Source organism: Diabrotica undecimpunctata, chromosome 2, assembly GCF_040954645.1.
Source record: "Diabrotica undecimpunctata isolate CICGRU chromosome 2, icDiaUnde3, whole genome shotgun sequence".
Taxonomy (NCBI): domain Eukaryota; kingdom Metazoa; phylum Arthropoda; class Insecta; order Coleoptera; family Chrysomelidae; genus Diabrotica; species Diabrotica undecimpunctata.
The window spans coordinates 53182611-53199007 of NC_092804.1; the positions used below are offsets into that span (position 1 = coordinate 53182611).

Here is a 16397-nt window from a genome sequence, read left to right on the forward strand (position 1 = left end):
TGTTAATTGCTAAATCAAAACCCTCTGATGATTGTATGTATATTTTCTCTTTTAAATGACCATTTAGAAATGCTGTTTTAACATGAGTATGAGTATGAGTAATATCCAAACCTAATTTTATAGAAAGTGAAAAAAGCAACCTTAAAGAAGAATGTCTTATTAGTAGCGCAAAAGTTTCTGTATAGTCTATATATTCTCTTTAATTAAAAGCCCTAGCCGCTAGTCTTGCGCGATATGTAACTTTGTTTTCACTATTACACTTTAACTTAAACATTCATTTAACTTATTATTAATTACACTACCATTTTCTGGCACATCTACCACATCCCATGCATTACTCTCACGGAAGATTAGATTCAATCATCATGGCTTCTCTACACTTTGCTCATCAATTGCTTTCTGACTTTCTGTTTACTTCTTCTAAGCTAGATTCTTCGTCACTAAAAATATTACCATTATCTTTAATTTCAGTTTCAACAGTATCTTCGTTTTGCTCTCCCGCTGAATCTAGAATTTTCTTTGCCTCATGTTCATCTTTTAAATCAAAATGAATCACTTCAAACTTTTTTGTTTTTTCCATAATTTGTACATCTTTGCTTACTATAATTTCTTTGATGGTTGGATTATACACCCTGTATCCTTTTGTATTTTCAGCATACCCTACTAAAATATGCAAAATAGCCTTTTTGATAATATGAATGAATAGCACTTTGATCTTTTTTCTTTTGGAACGTGTACCATTACATAGCTGCCAAATATTCGAAGACCACTAATATCAGGTTTACTATGTATCCACATTTCAAACGGTGTTTCGGTGTTTTGTTTAAACCAGAAGTCAAAGATGTAGTTTTTAAGTAAATAGTTGTGTTTACAGCTTCAGCCCAAAAAAATTTTCTTAGATTGGCATCAAACAAAAGACACTTTGCCTTTTCTACAATTGTTCGATTCAAACGTTCGAATGCTTCATTTTATTCAGGAGTGTAGGGATTCGTTTTTTGATGTATAACACCATTTTCCCTTAAATATCTTTCAAATTCTTTTGAACAAAATTCTCCGTCATTGTCACTTCGCAGAGTGTTTATATGAACACCCTACTGGTTTTCAGCCATACTTTTAAAATTATTAAAACAATTAAAAACTTACTTTTTGTTTTAATAAAATAAATGAACACCATTTTACTAAAATCGTCTTGGAAAGTAACAAAATATTTGGAGCCACCTAATGATCTGTTCTCCATAGGTCCACATACATAAGTGTGTACAATCTCCAATAAACTACTGGCTCTGTGATCTTGCTGTGGAAACGGTAATTGTGTTTGTTTGTCCTCACTACAAACTATACAGTTTTGTTTTTTAATGTCAATTTTACCAGTCACATTCAGTCCGTCGACCATTCCATCTTTCATTTTATTTAAGTAAACACTGTTTATATGGCCAAACCTATGCCATCTTTCTCCATATAAACAATTTTCGAAATCTTTATTAACCTTAATATTCAATTTGTACACAGCATTTATCAAGTCAGCCTTTGAAATTATTTCAGAATTTTTGTTAAATATTTTGCAACAATGATTTTCAATTTTAACTAAATTCCCATTCTCTATTAGTTTGCTGACAGCTAAAAGGTTTGCTGCAAGTTCTGGAACACAAGGGGCATTTTGAACTACAATATTAAAATGATTCTCACAAACAAAAGATATTAAATTCAAATCACCTGAACACTTTACTTTGGCTGTGTTCTTGTTAGCAACTCTAATGTGATCTGTATCACTTACTCTTTTAGTATTATTTGGCGTTAAATGAACACTAGCTCCCGAGTCCATATACCACTCAGTATTTTTAAAGTCTCCATTGGGAAACGCTGTACTAAACCCCTGGTTTTCGGATGTTTTCCATTTCTGACATTTATTTTTATATTGTCCGCTTTGTTTACAATGATAACATCTGATTTTCGACAGATCTCTGGCTCTCTTGTCATTTACGCCCTTATCACTTCTTCTGTGATTTTCAAACCGTCCGTTCTGATTGGTTCTGTTACTACTACCACTTGCAAATGCACTACCAGTGTTACCAACATCACTTTCCATGTCCAACAATTTTGTTTTGATAGAATCGGTAGAAATAACAATTGTCGAATGTTCGATCGTCATTATCATTGGTGAAAAACGACTAGGTAATCCCGCCAAAAGTAGCGAACCTATCCAGTCATCGTCAATTTTGAAACCAGTTCCACTCAATTTTTGTGTTTTTTCAACTATTTTGTTTACATAACTTGCAATTAAACTTCAATCTTCCAATCGCTTTCTCAATAAACTGATTTTTCTCACGTACCCCGAGTCATCAAACAACTTTTTTAAAGCGTCCCGAATTTCTTTCGCAGTTTTTTCTCGTTTTATATGTATATATAACGATGAACCAAGCAAAACAACTAACTTGGCTTTAGCTTTTTCTTGTTTGTCTACTTCGGTTTCAGTTCCTTCTAAACATGTGGACAAACCTTCTAGAACAAGATAATTTTACACTGCGAAAGCCCAATCATCGTAATTTTCGCGGCCTAGTAACTTTGGCACCGTAGAGATGTAATTCACTGCCATTTCAAACCTCAACACTCACTAGTATACAAAGGTTATCTATTTACCGACGGAAAAAATGGCCTGCGCCACCATAAACTGTTAAAATTTATAAATGAAACGAACCAGTTGAGTATACAGTTAATACTAACTTTATTTTGTTCCAAAAGTGATTACAATTGACAGTTTACATTGTATCAATCTTAACTTCCTCTAAATAATATATGGTGCTAATATTTAAATTTGGTTTAGTTGATATCAATATTTTAACAGTAGTTCTACTTATGTTATGTAATTCATTATGAAAATCTCCCAAGTTCGTAGAAGTTTAGATAGAAGGTAAAATTGTTTTTAATAATTAATTGGATTCTCTATAAAGATCTGCGAACTGCCAACCTCTAAGATCGTATAGTGTAGTGTACCAAGGTTTTTAACTCCGAATTCCAACAACTTGCATCGATTTTCTTGAAATTTTTATTATTATTATTATTTATCAACAGGCCTAGCCCACTTTTAGATACGATTATAAAAATTTACAACCTCAATAGCAATACTAACTATAGAATAATATATACATAAAGAAATTCTTCTTCTTCTTTCTCTTTATAAGCAATTCTGCTTGTTCATTGGCGGATTAATACCTCTATGGAAGGTTGTCACTCAATCTTTTGTGCGATCGTCCGATACTTCTTCTACCGATTGGTGAGTTATCTCTTGCTATTTTGACGACACAGGACTCCCCTATTCTGCTTATGTGGTTATTCCATTCTTTTTTATATTTAGTGTTCATTCATTTATACATTGTACGTTACATTTTTTCTAGCTTTCTTCACTTTTCTTTCTATCTCTCAGCGTATTTTCTGTAATTATTCTCAGTACTCTCGTCTCTGCCGTTTCTAGTAGCAATTGTGTTGTGGCTGTGTCGGGTCTTATTTCCGAGGCATATGTCATTATTGGTTTTACACTGGCTTTATAAATTCTTGACTTTATCCCAGTTTTAATTTGTCCTTTTTCTCCATATAGTGTTATTAAGGCATCCTGCCAGTTTATTTCCTGTTTGTACTTGATCTCTCACTTCTTTGTCCAGGTTCCTTTGGAACCTAATTCATTGGAGCGAGGTGTATTAATTCGTGTGTAAACAGGAATCACTCCACCGCGCTTCAATGCTCCAGACTATCCCTTTCCCCACTATTCGCTCCGTGCGTGACCATGGTAGGGGTACCTTGAAACGATGCCAGCGTGCGTAGCGGCAAAATATGACAAAATTGGAATCATGGAATCTTTTTACGCATAAATTTTATCAAAAATGTGTGCAAATACATGTTGCGTATTTAATTGTGCTAATAATAACAAAAATAGTAGGTGTAGTTTTTATAGGTTCCCAAAGATTACATATAAATTAGAGAAAAGAAAAAGATATATCCGTGCTATTAATATGAAAAAGTAAATATCACATAACCTCATTTTTATGCAATTGAAATAGGAAATATTTTAATAATTTACCTTAAATGATATTTTATAAGGCTTCAAGCTAACTGCAGAGTGCCTGATGACTTTAGCTTTTATATCATACCTTTTACTATTACTGTTTTTAATTATAAATATGCTCTTTCACGTGAAAAACTTGATTTTCCAGTACTAGATTTTTCCCTTTCTTTTCCGTTTGGGGTTAAAAAGATATATTATGATGAATTTTGAGAAACCCAGTTTTTAATACTACATTTATTTTGTACATAAACTGAAAAAAGATAATTAAAAAGTTAATTATTAATAATTGTCAATCTCGCCTGTATTTAACAATGTCAAACAAATGTCATATATTTAACCTGAAAATTGGTAGGTCCAAAACAGTCAGATGAAGGCGGTAGGTGTCGCGTCAGTCACGCACGGAGCGAATAGCACTCTGATGCACGATAGGAGCACAACTATCAGCCAAATGCTCTTTATGTGAAAGTCATTGTTAATAGAACTCCATGGTTCCCTAACCGATTGAAATTCAGCTAGCGTTAAGCGCTTTATTCGTGTTATCCTCTTGATAATAATTAATTTTTGAAATATTTGCTTTATATGCTACGTACCGCAGAAAATTTCTCTGCACTTACTCAATTCTGTGAATATGACAGGTATAATAAAAGCTTCAGACTGAGGAAAAATATTCTAATAGGGGTCTAACAAGACTGCAGTATTGTAATGGAATAGCTATAATACTTTTTTAAACTCTGATATATTTCTCTTAATAAATCCAAGCATACCTAGAACTCGAGAAATTATCATATATATAATATATTATATAATATGATTGATAAATGAAAGTGTGGAGTCCATAATAACACCAAGATCTCGAATATATATGACTTGTGACAATTGTGAACTTTTTATTCCTTTATTCTGCATTTAAAATTAATTTTATTTAGTTTCTTTGTAAATATTATAGGGTGACACTTAGAAATATTAAGATCCATGTGATTGATCTTACACCATTCGTCCAGTCTGGCCAGATCTGCTTGAAATTTATGACAGTTCTCGGGGATGATATCGAGAGGTAACACTTTAGATCATCTGCGAAGTAACAATAGTGTTCACATCTGCAGTCACTATCAAATCTAATATTCTGTACATGTTATTTGGATTCTTATTCACCTGATGAAAACCATGAAATGCACAACAGACTGCCAGTAAAGTTAAAAATTTTGTCCATTTGAATATGTTGTCCCTCGTTTACCACTGGTATTGAACATAATTCTTCTGTTAACCAGGTGCAGTAGGGCAGGCTAAGATGACCACAAAGCCAAAGGGATCATTTTTGATTTTCCAGAATGTTTTCACTGTCGTACCATGATACTGGTATTTGGTTATTGAATAAAGTGGCAGTATATAGATAGGTGTAGGTATAGGTGCAGCAATTATGATTGCACCATGGCCTAATCCTATTTTAACAAATAATTGTTCAATTATATTATGAAACTTACATGACTTTTTAATACCGCTATTAACAGTAAGTAGGGAGTACTTTAACAAGCAAAGTCTACCCTACGCCAAAGTGTGCTTTAACCTTGGGGCTAGAAGCCATACAATTTAAGCCGTAAGAATCTTGATACATCTAGAACTCGAATTAAGTACAGAGCACGCCGAAATTAAATAAAATGAACAATAAAGCCTATTTCTAGCTGACTCATGGGTCTACGGGTAACAAATTTTACTATTTTTTATTGTGTGTTTTCATAAAAAATAGGAAGAAAACGATCATATTCTAAAATTGGTATATGTTATTTTTAATTTTAGTTAAAAATTAACCTTGATAAATAATTGCCAAATACAATTTTTTTTAATTAATCGAAATAGATAACTCTTTGATTTATAATTGTTTTTCATAAACGTGTCATGTGTTAATGATTAATCAATATCTACATTTAGTAAAACACCCAATTAAGCAAATTAAACATACAAAATTACGAAACAAATGGTTTCAGCTGTGCCAAATTAATTTCATCGATATATTTCATTATATAACAAAAAAATTAATAGAAATATTTTTTATTCTAATCATTTTAATAATATTTCCATTCCAAATATTCTATTCCAGTTAATTAACTACCAATTCCATTCAAAAATGAAAAATATTGATTACCATATGAGTTAATAATATTTTCTTGTGCTTTCATACTTGTGCTTATTGGTCCATTTTGTTTTACAGTTTAGCTGTATTCCTTGTTGTTATTTCTTTGTCAAACTGTTATATTTTGTTATCTAATTAATTTATATCGTTTATCTATCTGTTTTTGATCTGCAATCTTTGTTTATCTATATTCTTACCAACCCCCAATGAAGCTCCCTGGCTTGAGCAACGTGGTCTTCGTTAAACATTGTAAACGAGAAGCTTTTTAATATTAACTTTTGTTAGCTTTTTCGCGATACAGGGTGTATCTGGATTATTGTGCCTTGTTATCACAAAAGCAATAATTGCAGCCACATTTAGCAGTCCATAAAATTGGTAACATTTTGTCCATCTTCCAGTTGCCCTGGCTATATTATACGTTGAAGCCATTCTGTTTACCACATCTGCTCCACTTTTTGTTAGGTTGTAGAAATATAATATTTCTGGCTTTTGGGCATCTCCCGTTGACGGATCGATGTTGTCAATATCGCGATGCGAGGGCGATACTAGTAAGACATTTATAGATTTCTTAGGGACAGAGGAAATTGCGGAGGCATAGCTTCCAAAAGCAAATACAGATTACAATACTGGTCTATCCCTTACTGTACGCAGTATTTCTGGAAGTTCTCGTTTATTCGACCGAATTGTATTAACAACTGTCAAGCGTTCACGATGAAATCTTTTAATAACGTCAATGTCTGTGAACTAGCGATCCATAGTTATATTTCGTCCTGAACCATAAAAATGTTGGCATATTCTTATTGAAACATCGGATTTGTTCGACACCAAAAACGGTCCTTGAGGTTTCTGCTCTGAGTAAATCTTCATGTTGTTCATGTAAAAGGTTCTCGAATCAACCAATGAAAAAAATTTTATCTTATATTTGTTGGGTTTATTAGGGATGTATATTTGAAATGAGCATCGTCCTAAAGCTACAAGCATTTTGTCTAATGTAAGATTTTCTCCAGAAGTATAAAAATACTTACATTTTTGGTATATACTTCAAATACTTCTCTAACAGCAGACAGTTTATTAATGGCCCTTCTTTCTTCCCTAGTGTCTGTATGATCAAATCTAATCACACGCGATAGGACTCTAATTCTTCGCTGGGAAATAGCAGTTACGAAGATTTCGGATCCCATTCCATGGTCTGCCCAATAGTCATGTAAATTTCATTTTGTGCGTTTTTAGATCATCATAAAGTAAATCAAAATAAGCCTACAATTCCTTTGGATGTTATTTTCACATTATGTTTATCTTTATATTTTGGAATAGCTTTTCCGATGTACATATTTGTATGTCGAACAATTATGTCAAGAATATAGCCGAGGAAATGATTTCATACCTCAATTGGAATCATCCCTTGCTTCTCCTATCGAGCCTAGTATATGAGAGATAATATTTTCTTCTCTTGTTCGAATGTTACGTGAATATAAAGTTTTTCTCCATTTGGTTTGATCTTTACCGAAGTAATAAAAGCGCCTTTTAAAACAATCTTCAGCTGATTGTTCCACACGATTTTGCTCAATTGGCGCATCTTCATCTCATTCATCTTTTTGTTTAGTGTCAGTTTCATAATTGATTAACTCTTAGTGATCTGAAGCGTTCAACAAAGATTCTTCAGAATCATTTTCATCCGAAAATTCCTCGGTATCAGTTGGAGCTGTCTCGTATAAGTGTTGTAAACTTTGCACTCCTTTCGTAGCGTTCGTAGCGTTGCCTTTGATCCATTTTCTGAAATTAAAAAGAAATGATGTCATACATGAAAAATTATTTTGAATAGCTAAAGTACATGTACATAAAGAATAGATAAAATATCGATAAATCATACACTAACAATCTTACCAATACTCAAGAAAATTTTAAAATGAATCGTTTTTTTTTTCAATTTTATATAGTCATTTTCTATAAAATCTACTTCTGCTACACTAGTACAATAAAAAACTTTTACCTACTCTTTTTGCCTTAAGCGTTCCTAATTTGTGCTCACTGCTCAAAAACTCAAAAACTAAACATGTGAGAACAATTTCACTTTATCAAAATAGACATCATGTCATCCGTTACGAAAATAAGAGTTAATAACTTTTCTTACCATTATAAATGCAGTTTTAAAGAACGGGAAACAACATGATTCAGTTTTATTTACTTGGGGAATTACCCGCATCGTATTGCAGTGCTTAAACCTACGGTACCTAGAATATCGCACAATTTTAGCAAAAAAATGTAAAGTTAATACAAAAAAAGAGTTTTGGCCAGGCGTACGACGGAGGGTTAAATTAGATCATTTAATTGTTACTCTATATTATTGAGTTTAGAGTAACAACTACTTAAGCTAATTTTTTATTAAGTGTCAGACAATTATTCCAACCTAATGCAAACCATCGACTAGTAGATTTTGTCCTTTTTGTATCTATCCATTTCCAATTTTTAGTTTACTTGCTTTACTTGATGTAAACACAAAGACAAAAAAAAAGAATAAAAATTTACTATTTGAAATATGGAGAAACAATCAACATCGACTACTGTATTGGTTTAGTGGAGCGTTGGAAGACAGAAATCGTAAAGAAGAGGCCTCATTTGTTCAAGAAAAAATTGTTATTTCACCAAAATAATGTACACTGTCACAAGTCGATGAAAATGATGGCACAAATGCACGAATTAGGCTTTGAATTGCTTCCGCACTCACCGTGTAGGCCATATCTGACCTCCAGCGTGGCAAGAATATCGCTTTGACAAAGAAGTAATCGCTGAAACTGAAGGCTATTTGGAAGGCAAACATACGTTTTACAAGGGCGGCATTGAAAAATTAGAAAACCGTTGAAATGATTATACCGCCGCTAAAAAGATTATTTTCATGAATACAGGATCATTTTTGCAAAAAGTGTCGTTTTACTAGTTAGGCACAAGACTTATTGACCGACGGGTTATGCTCCTACGGCGAATGCCTAGAAAAAGTGGAATTATTTTACCGGAATATTAAAGAGATACTAAAAATAGCGAAAATTATAAAACTTACGATAGTCCTAGGTGATCTCAATAAAAATATTAAAAAGGAGCGAAGTGGAAAGTGTGTAGGAAACTATGCTCTGGGAAATCGGAACTTTGCCAAGAGCAAAACTTGATTATTACAAACACATTTTTCAAGCTACCAAAAAAACTACTGCATGAGTATACATAGGCGATCGCCCGCAGATACATCAGAGAAAGTAGTTAAGAACCGGATAGACTGCATTATGATCAATGAAAGATTAACTTAATGAACCGTAATGCTCTTAAAGCAGTGAAAGCATATCTCGGAGTAGACGTGGCTTCAGATCACAACCCACTTATCGCTAGGATTACGCTCTCACTTAAAAACATTAAAATACATCAAAGAATTCCTACAATAGACACAAGCAAGCTTAAATAACCCACCTAAAAGAATGCCTCCAACGCGATATGTATATGCACGATAGCAAACTGAACATAGACACCAATGATATTGACGAGCATTGGGATCGACTTAAAAATTGTCTACTGAAAAACGGAGACAATTTAAGAGCAAAGATAATAATAAATACAGGGAGATTGGCCACAAGATCAGGAAGATAATAAAGCAGGAAAAAGAAAAAAATGCTTTGTAGAGAAACATGACCTCCCCATTGATCATTTAGGTCACGTGGTCAATAAACCCGTTCTGTTAGTCAGTTTTCTTTGTCGCTCTGGGGAAACGTGGCTGTATTGCAGCGCTCAGTCTATTTGTATTACATTTCTATGCGAAATATTTACTTTTTAGTAATCTCTATCTTTAATGTTCAAACGATGAAATCTAAACGTAAAAAATATATTTAGCTACCCATTTTTAAAATAAAAAATCCATTAAAAATTTTTCGTTGAATGTTGATATAAATTACTATAATTCTTGTAATAAATAAACAAGTTTAGGTAATTTTATTTTCAGTTTACATACGAGTAATATATTAAGAGTGCCAAAAATTTCGCTGATCTATGACACTACATGTCGCTCTTTCTAACTTGCACATAGCGAATAGGGAGACGTAGCATGATACAAAGAATATCAGGTATGATGTTCTCGAGTGGAAAATTGGAACGAGTTCGCGCTTGACGTCACAATGAGAGTGATTTTAAATATTCCCGTAAGAACATCGGCGCTCGGAATACAATTAATTTTTAATTGGCAATAAAAAGTCACTTTAATAGTTTAATAGAGTTTTTATTGAACTATTTTGAATATATTAAAATATGGGTGTTTTATTATTTTAATTGAAAAAATTAATAAATAATACAGCAAACAAAAATAAATTTGTGACTTTTATTTAAAACTTTTTTTTGTATTCTTCGTTTTTTAATCTTAGAAAGGTAACCTTCGTAAATTTTACGAGCTCGCTTTTGATTGACTTGTTTTATGTATTTTTCTCCAGTGACAAGGAAGCCTTCATCTAGTTGCATGTAAACAGAAGAAAATAATTAATCACAAATTATCTGCAATTAAATCTCAGTACAAATAAAACACAAGGTTTTAAGTTAAGATTTTCTCTTATTTCTCATGTCTTTAAGTTTTAGGATAAATTTCTTAATTCTAAAATACATTGGAGATCGGAAGACCCGATATTTTATTTTGTAATCACATTCAATTTTCTCAGATAAGTCAACCAGTCTTTGTAAACATTTTTTCCCCGACTTTAACTGAAGTTCAGACCCATTGAAATTATTAAATATAGTATTAAACTCATGAATTTTTGCCACCAATTCTTTTGGACGTTTCAGATAGATCTATTTTTTGCATATATAAACACTGACATAGTCCAGTGCATTATAATGTAATTGGATTAATTCTTCTATGTCTGCATCCACTTCTTCTTTTCTGCTTCGCCAGTTAAATCTGAGAAATATGTTTTGCTTAACAAAACTTCTCCTAAATTATCGATTGGTCCATCTATGACCTCATCAGCTCCTGTGTTGCCAGCTTCAGATAAATTCCCTTTATTCCTTCCTAAAATATAGTTTTTTAAACAATAGCGAAATTCCACCGCATCGGGATGGTCATGTAGAACTAAAAAATAAATGTTTTGATATTATTTTCATGTCATAATACTTAAAGTGTTTTTACTTAATTATGTAAAATAAAATAATAAATTTGTACGTAGAATGTGTAATTATCTATTCCAAAGTCCTCTTCGACTCCCTTTTGAAAAGTCTTTCCTGCCGTTTAAGTTGATTTATAGTTAAAATTTTTGATTGCAGCAGATGAAGAGAAGGAACAGCATGACCCTTCAGGTTGGGTTCTTTCTTTAATTTATATTAAAGCAATCGTGCTGCAAATTTCGTTCAACGTCTTCTGATTTAAAATGTTGGGAAAAAATCCTTGAGCTTGTAGTAATAAACGTGTCTTCACGGCAACAAGTAATAACTCACAGTTTTTTCACTACCAAGTGCTTGGGAAAACCATGAAACCTAACAGATTTATCGGCACCTCTTGTCTGATTATCACTTAAACAACCAGCTACTACACAACGCATTTTGTGTTTAGCTTATAAACTATTTCTAGTGAAAGTCCCTAAAGACTGAATACAGGAGAGGTATGTGTATAATTGAGTATTAAGTACTGACTCAATAATAATTAAACGTACCTTATTTATAACTTATTAAGCACCAAAATAGTCTCCATATAAAGTAGATATACGTACAAAGTCACTAGCACTTATAAAATCGCATAAAGAGTTCAAAATATTCTTAATAATACTTCTTTTACACTAAAATCCTACAAATCAACTTAAATCTCACAAAAATACGATAAAATCTACAACAAGCTTACCAAAGAAGCCGAAAGCTAAAAAATTTATAAAATATGTATTACAATGACGGCTGCTCTCATTGTGACGTCAATAGTGGGGAATCAGCTGATAGTGGCCTGCGCAATATCATACCTGAGACGTAGAATATCATGTGTGCGCAATCTGAGAGAATGGTACGGTTCTAAGCACATGAAATTAACTTTTCAGAGCAACCGTCTCTAGATGATTGCCAACCTCCGTCGCGGAGATACCACTTGAATAATAATAGTGAAAGGAAATGTCATGGAAAGAAAATACTCGGAAGGAAAAGATTATCGTGGCTAAGAAACATGCGACAATAAACAGAGCTAAATTTTAAATAGCTGGAGATAGGGAGGAGTTTGCAATTAGTAGTAGACAACCTCCATTAAGTAGAGGGTACTTTAAGAAGAATACCCACTGTAGAAGTCGTGTTTTCTTCTCTTGACTCTTGCAGGATAACGAGCTTTATCTTGGCTGCAGTCAGTTCGAAATCGTTAATATTTATCTATTACTCTACTTTTTGCAGATCTCTTGTTGAGATCTTCTTCTCATGAAACTGACATGTAGATTTCAATAATCATATACATTATAAAGTGATTTATATGCAATACCCAACTATAAAATCCTCATGGTCTGCTCTTCAATGCAACATAATATATAAAATATGCTGTTATTTAAATATATATATATATATATATATATATATATATATATATATATATATATATATATATATATATATATATATATATATATATATATATATATATATATATATATATATATATATATATATATATATACGTGTATCCCTAATCTCCGCATTTTTCATTATTTTAAAGTTCGTTAAAAATAAATTTTGAATAATATTGGGGGTAGACGACATATTTGTTTCAAACATTATTGGTTTTCAATTTTCAAACAACATTAGGCATGCCGACGACACAGTCATAATAGCCGACAACTTGGAAGACTTAGAAAGAATAATGAACAAAGTATTAAGATATAGTGGAAAATACGGACTCTCTCTTAACATCAAAAAAACCAAATTCATGAAAATTAGCAAGAACAACAATATAAACGAAATATTAACGGTAGGCTGCCAGCAGATTGAAATAGTAAAAAGATATACTTACTTGGAAACGATAATCACAGAAAATAACAATTATACTGCAGAAATAAGAGTCAGAATTGAAAAAGCACGTGCCAATTTCGTGAAAATGAAAAATATTTTATGCTGCAAAGATCTGACATTGGCCCTCAGAATAAGGCTAATTAAATGCTATGTACACAGTACACTCTATTATGGAGCTGAATCATGGACATTAAACCAGAATACGATACATCGACTTAATGCGTTTGAAATGTGGACATTTAGAAGATTGTTAAGGATTCCATGGGTAGATAGGGTCACGAATACAGAAGTGTTAGGCAGAGTGAGTAGGCAGAAAGAGGGAAATAAAAAATACAATAAAAGAAAGGAAATTGCAATATCTCGGACATGTGATGAGAGGCGAAAGATACATGTTGAGACTCATAATTCAAGTAAAAGTAGAGCGTAGGAGAAGCGTAGGAAGAAGACGCGTTTCCTGGTTGAAGAACCTGAGAGAGTGGTTTGGTTGCAGCTCAAGGCAATTGTTCAGAGCAGCTGCCTTGAAGGTCAGAATGGACATGATGATTGCCAACCTTCGTCGCGGAGATGGCACATAAAGAAAAAGAAGGATAAATTTTCGTTTGTTCAAACATTTAGTTGTTAGGGCTCGTAATTTAGAAAGCGAGTTTCTTTGTCTTGGCTTTGTCGAAAATCGGGACTAAATTTCTATTACTAGTAGTTTGTTTTCTGTTCATCAACTCGAATGCCTGTCGCTAAATGAAGCTACATGTAAATCTGAGAAAAGGGGTTGTTAATGTAAAAAATGGCATTAATGGTTAACGTAAATGTTACAGCCAATATATTAAAATATTAAATTATGATCATACAAACTGAAAGAGTCTCTGTTTATCACAAGTGTTATATAATGTCTAATGTTTCTTTTAAGAAAACATTACAAACATGATTAAAAATAGGTTATTTACCATTTTGTTTTTAAAATAATAACTTTGTCAAATATTTACTTTTGCTACATATTATTCTATAGTCTTCTTCTGAAGGTTACCTAAATTGATTAAAGGTCACTGTTTTTGAAATAAGTTTTAGATATTGTATATCGCACTATGTTTACTAATATATTATATAAAAAAAAACTAATTAGGATGGTAATCTGTTATAAATAAGTGTGTTAGTTATTTCGAGAACCATCGTATAAAGACAGATCATTTGATGAAGTTGTGTTTTAATTTTTTCTAAGGTAAGAAACTGTTACAATTGGCTATTGTGTAATTTAATTTGTGTACTACTACGATATCAGGACTGGCTTATTCAAAATTTATATTAAGTAATACCTAAACATGAAATAAAATATTATATAACACCCTACATAACATTTATATTTCGAAAATTCGTCAATGTAAAATATTTTTTGTAACACTTGTGGATCCTATTTTGCTTTTTAATTTTTTTCCTTTTTCTATTTTTTATGATCATCATTGGCTTGACAACCCATTCTGAGTGTTTACCTGCTGTATGTTCCTTCATACATGATTAAAGAACCAACAGTTTTTCGTCGTTTTTTTTTTACAATGTTTATGCCTATAATTCGAATGGTAAGACTATGTCTTTTAGGAATTATATATATATATATATATATATATATATATATATATATATATATATATATATATATATATATATATATATATATAACACTTTATTTTTCTTGATAAGATCAGATCTCTGTTGTCTAAATAATCGATTATATGTTCTACTTTTAATATGTATTCTTCTCTTAATGCGAACGCTAAAATTTGTGCACTTTTTATTATTATTGTGGCTCTGGTATTGAGTGCTAATTCTCTAATTGCTTTATCTAGAGTAATGATGAATAAGGTACATACTGTGTACTATGATAAGTAATTCTTTTATTTTACTTGATATAGTCTCGTTTTAACTCAATACAAAGATTCCAGCGATTTTACAACTACTTTATGCCGTCCGAATAATACGATTATGGAAGATCTGAAAAATAGTTTGTTCTTTAATAATCTTTTCTTTCGAGCTATTTTTTTTTATTTACGAACCATCTCTTCGAATCTGGGAACGCACAATAATCGGAGGGGCTCTAATCAAGAGAATGAGCCAGATGAGAAAGCGGTTCGAATCCCAACTCACAGTTTTTTGCCATTGTCATAACGCTCTTGCATTGTTTTAGAGAATCAACACCTTTTCTTCTGCATACGGGGCTGTTTGTCATTGAATTCCTGCTTCAATTTGTCCAATAATCCACTCTATAACCTACATGTCCAATAACACTACTGTCTATTTATAGTTTTACGGACTACTGTTTTTAGACAGTCAATTAAAATTTAGCCTTTGTAATTTCAAAATACAGTAGCCACAACCATTGAACCACTCTTGGCCGCTTATGAGCAGTTTTGTTGGCTTCAGTGCACTGTCGTACGTTCATTATATTCTCGGTGTGTAGTCGTGAATTCTGGTTTTATCAAAGGTTACCAATTGACAACAAAAGTCCAACGAATTGCGTTGCATTAGGTTTACAATGGTCAGCAAACGCGCCATTCATCAACAGGATCATCTTTTCATATTCAAAACTTTGTTTAAAACATGGCTAAAGGGCTCTTTACTAATTCTTGTGGCCCCTGCCAATTCACGCATCTCTACTTTACGATAAGCTAAAACTATTTTATGATCTTTCTTCACATTTTCTGGTGTAACTGCATCGAAGGACCGTCCAGTACGTGGTTCATCAAGTGCATATATACTAATAGGCATATCGCTTGTTGACATTGTAAATTTGTTAGGAAATTACTTATCTTCTGATTACTTTTCTTCTTATCGCTCATTATTTTTAAAATTTGATGAAACTTATCATCAATTAGCCTATATTTGTCCACTGCTGAACGTAGGCCTCCCGTAAAATTTTCCACCTATTTCTATCTTGAGCTTCTTGCATCCAGTTGGTGGTGATGCGCTTGATATCATCCGTCCATCTAGTCGGTGGTCGTCCTCTGCTTCGATATGCCTTGGTCGCCATTCCAGAATCTTTCTGGTCCATCTATCATCTGTTAATCTGGCAACATGTCCGGCTCAAGTCCATTTAGCCATGGCTATTTTTTCAACTGCATCTGTGACTCCCGTTCTTCTTCTTATTTCTAGGTTTGGTACTTTATCTCTAATGGTAATGCCTAATATTGATCTTTTCATAGCGCGTTGTCTAACTCTTATTTTATCTATTGTTCT

The 16397-nt window shown here is 32.4% G+C and overlaps 1 protein-coding gene across 4 annotated transcripts in view; it reads left to right on the forward strand.

The window, feature by feature from the left end:
- Positions 1-16397, forward strand: part of LOC140434539 (prostatic acid phosphatase-like) — a 46381-nt gene that overhangs the window by 16696 nt on the left and 13288 nt on the right. Inside the window, exon 1 of one of the 4 annotated variants that reach the window (XM_072522882.1) lies at positions 14238-14388. The exons of the other annotated variants lie outside the window; for them this stretch is intronic. The gene's annotated coding sequence lies outside the window, so the exon portion shown is untranslated. Of the gene's footprint in view, positions 1-14237; positions 14389-16397 lie in introns of those variants that run through there. 4 annotated transcript variants of the gene reach the window in all.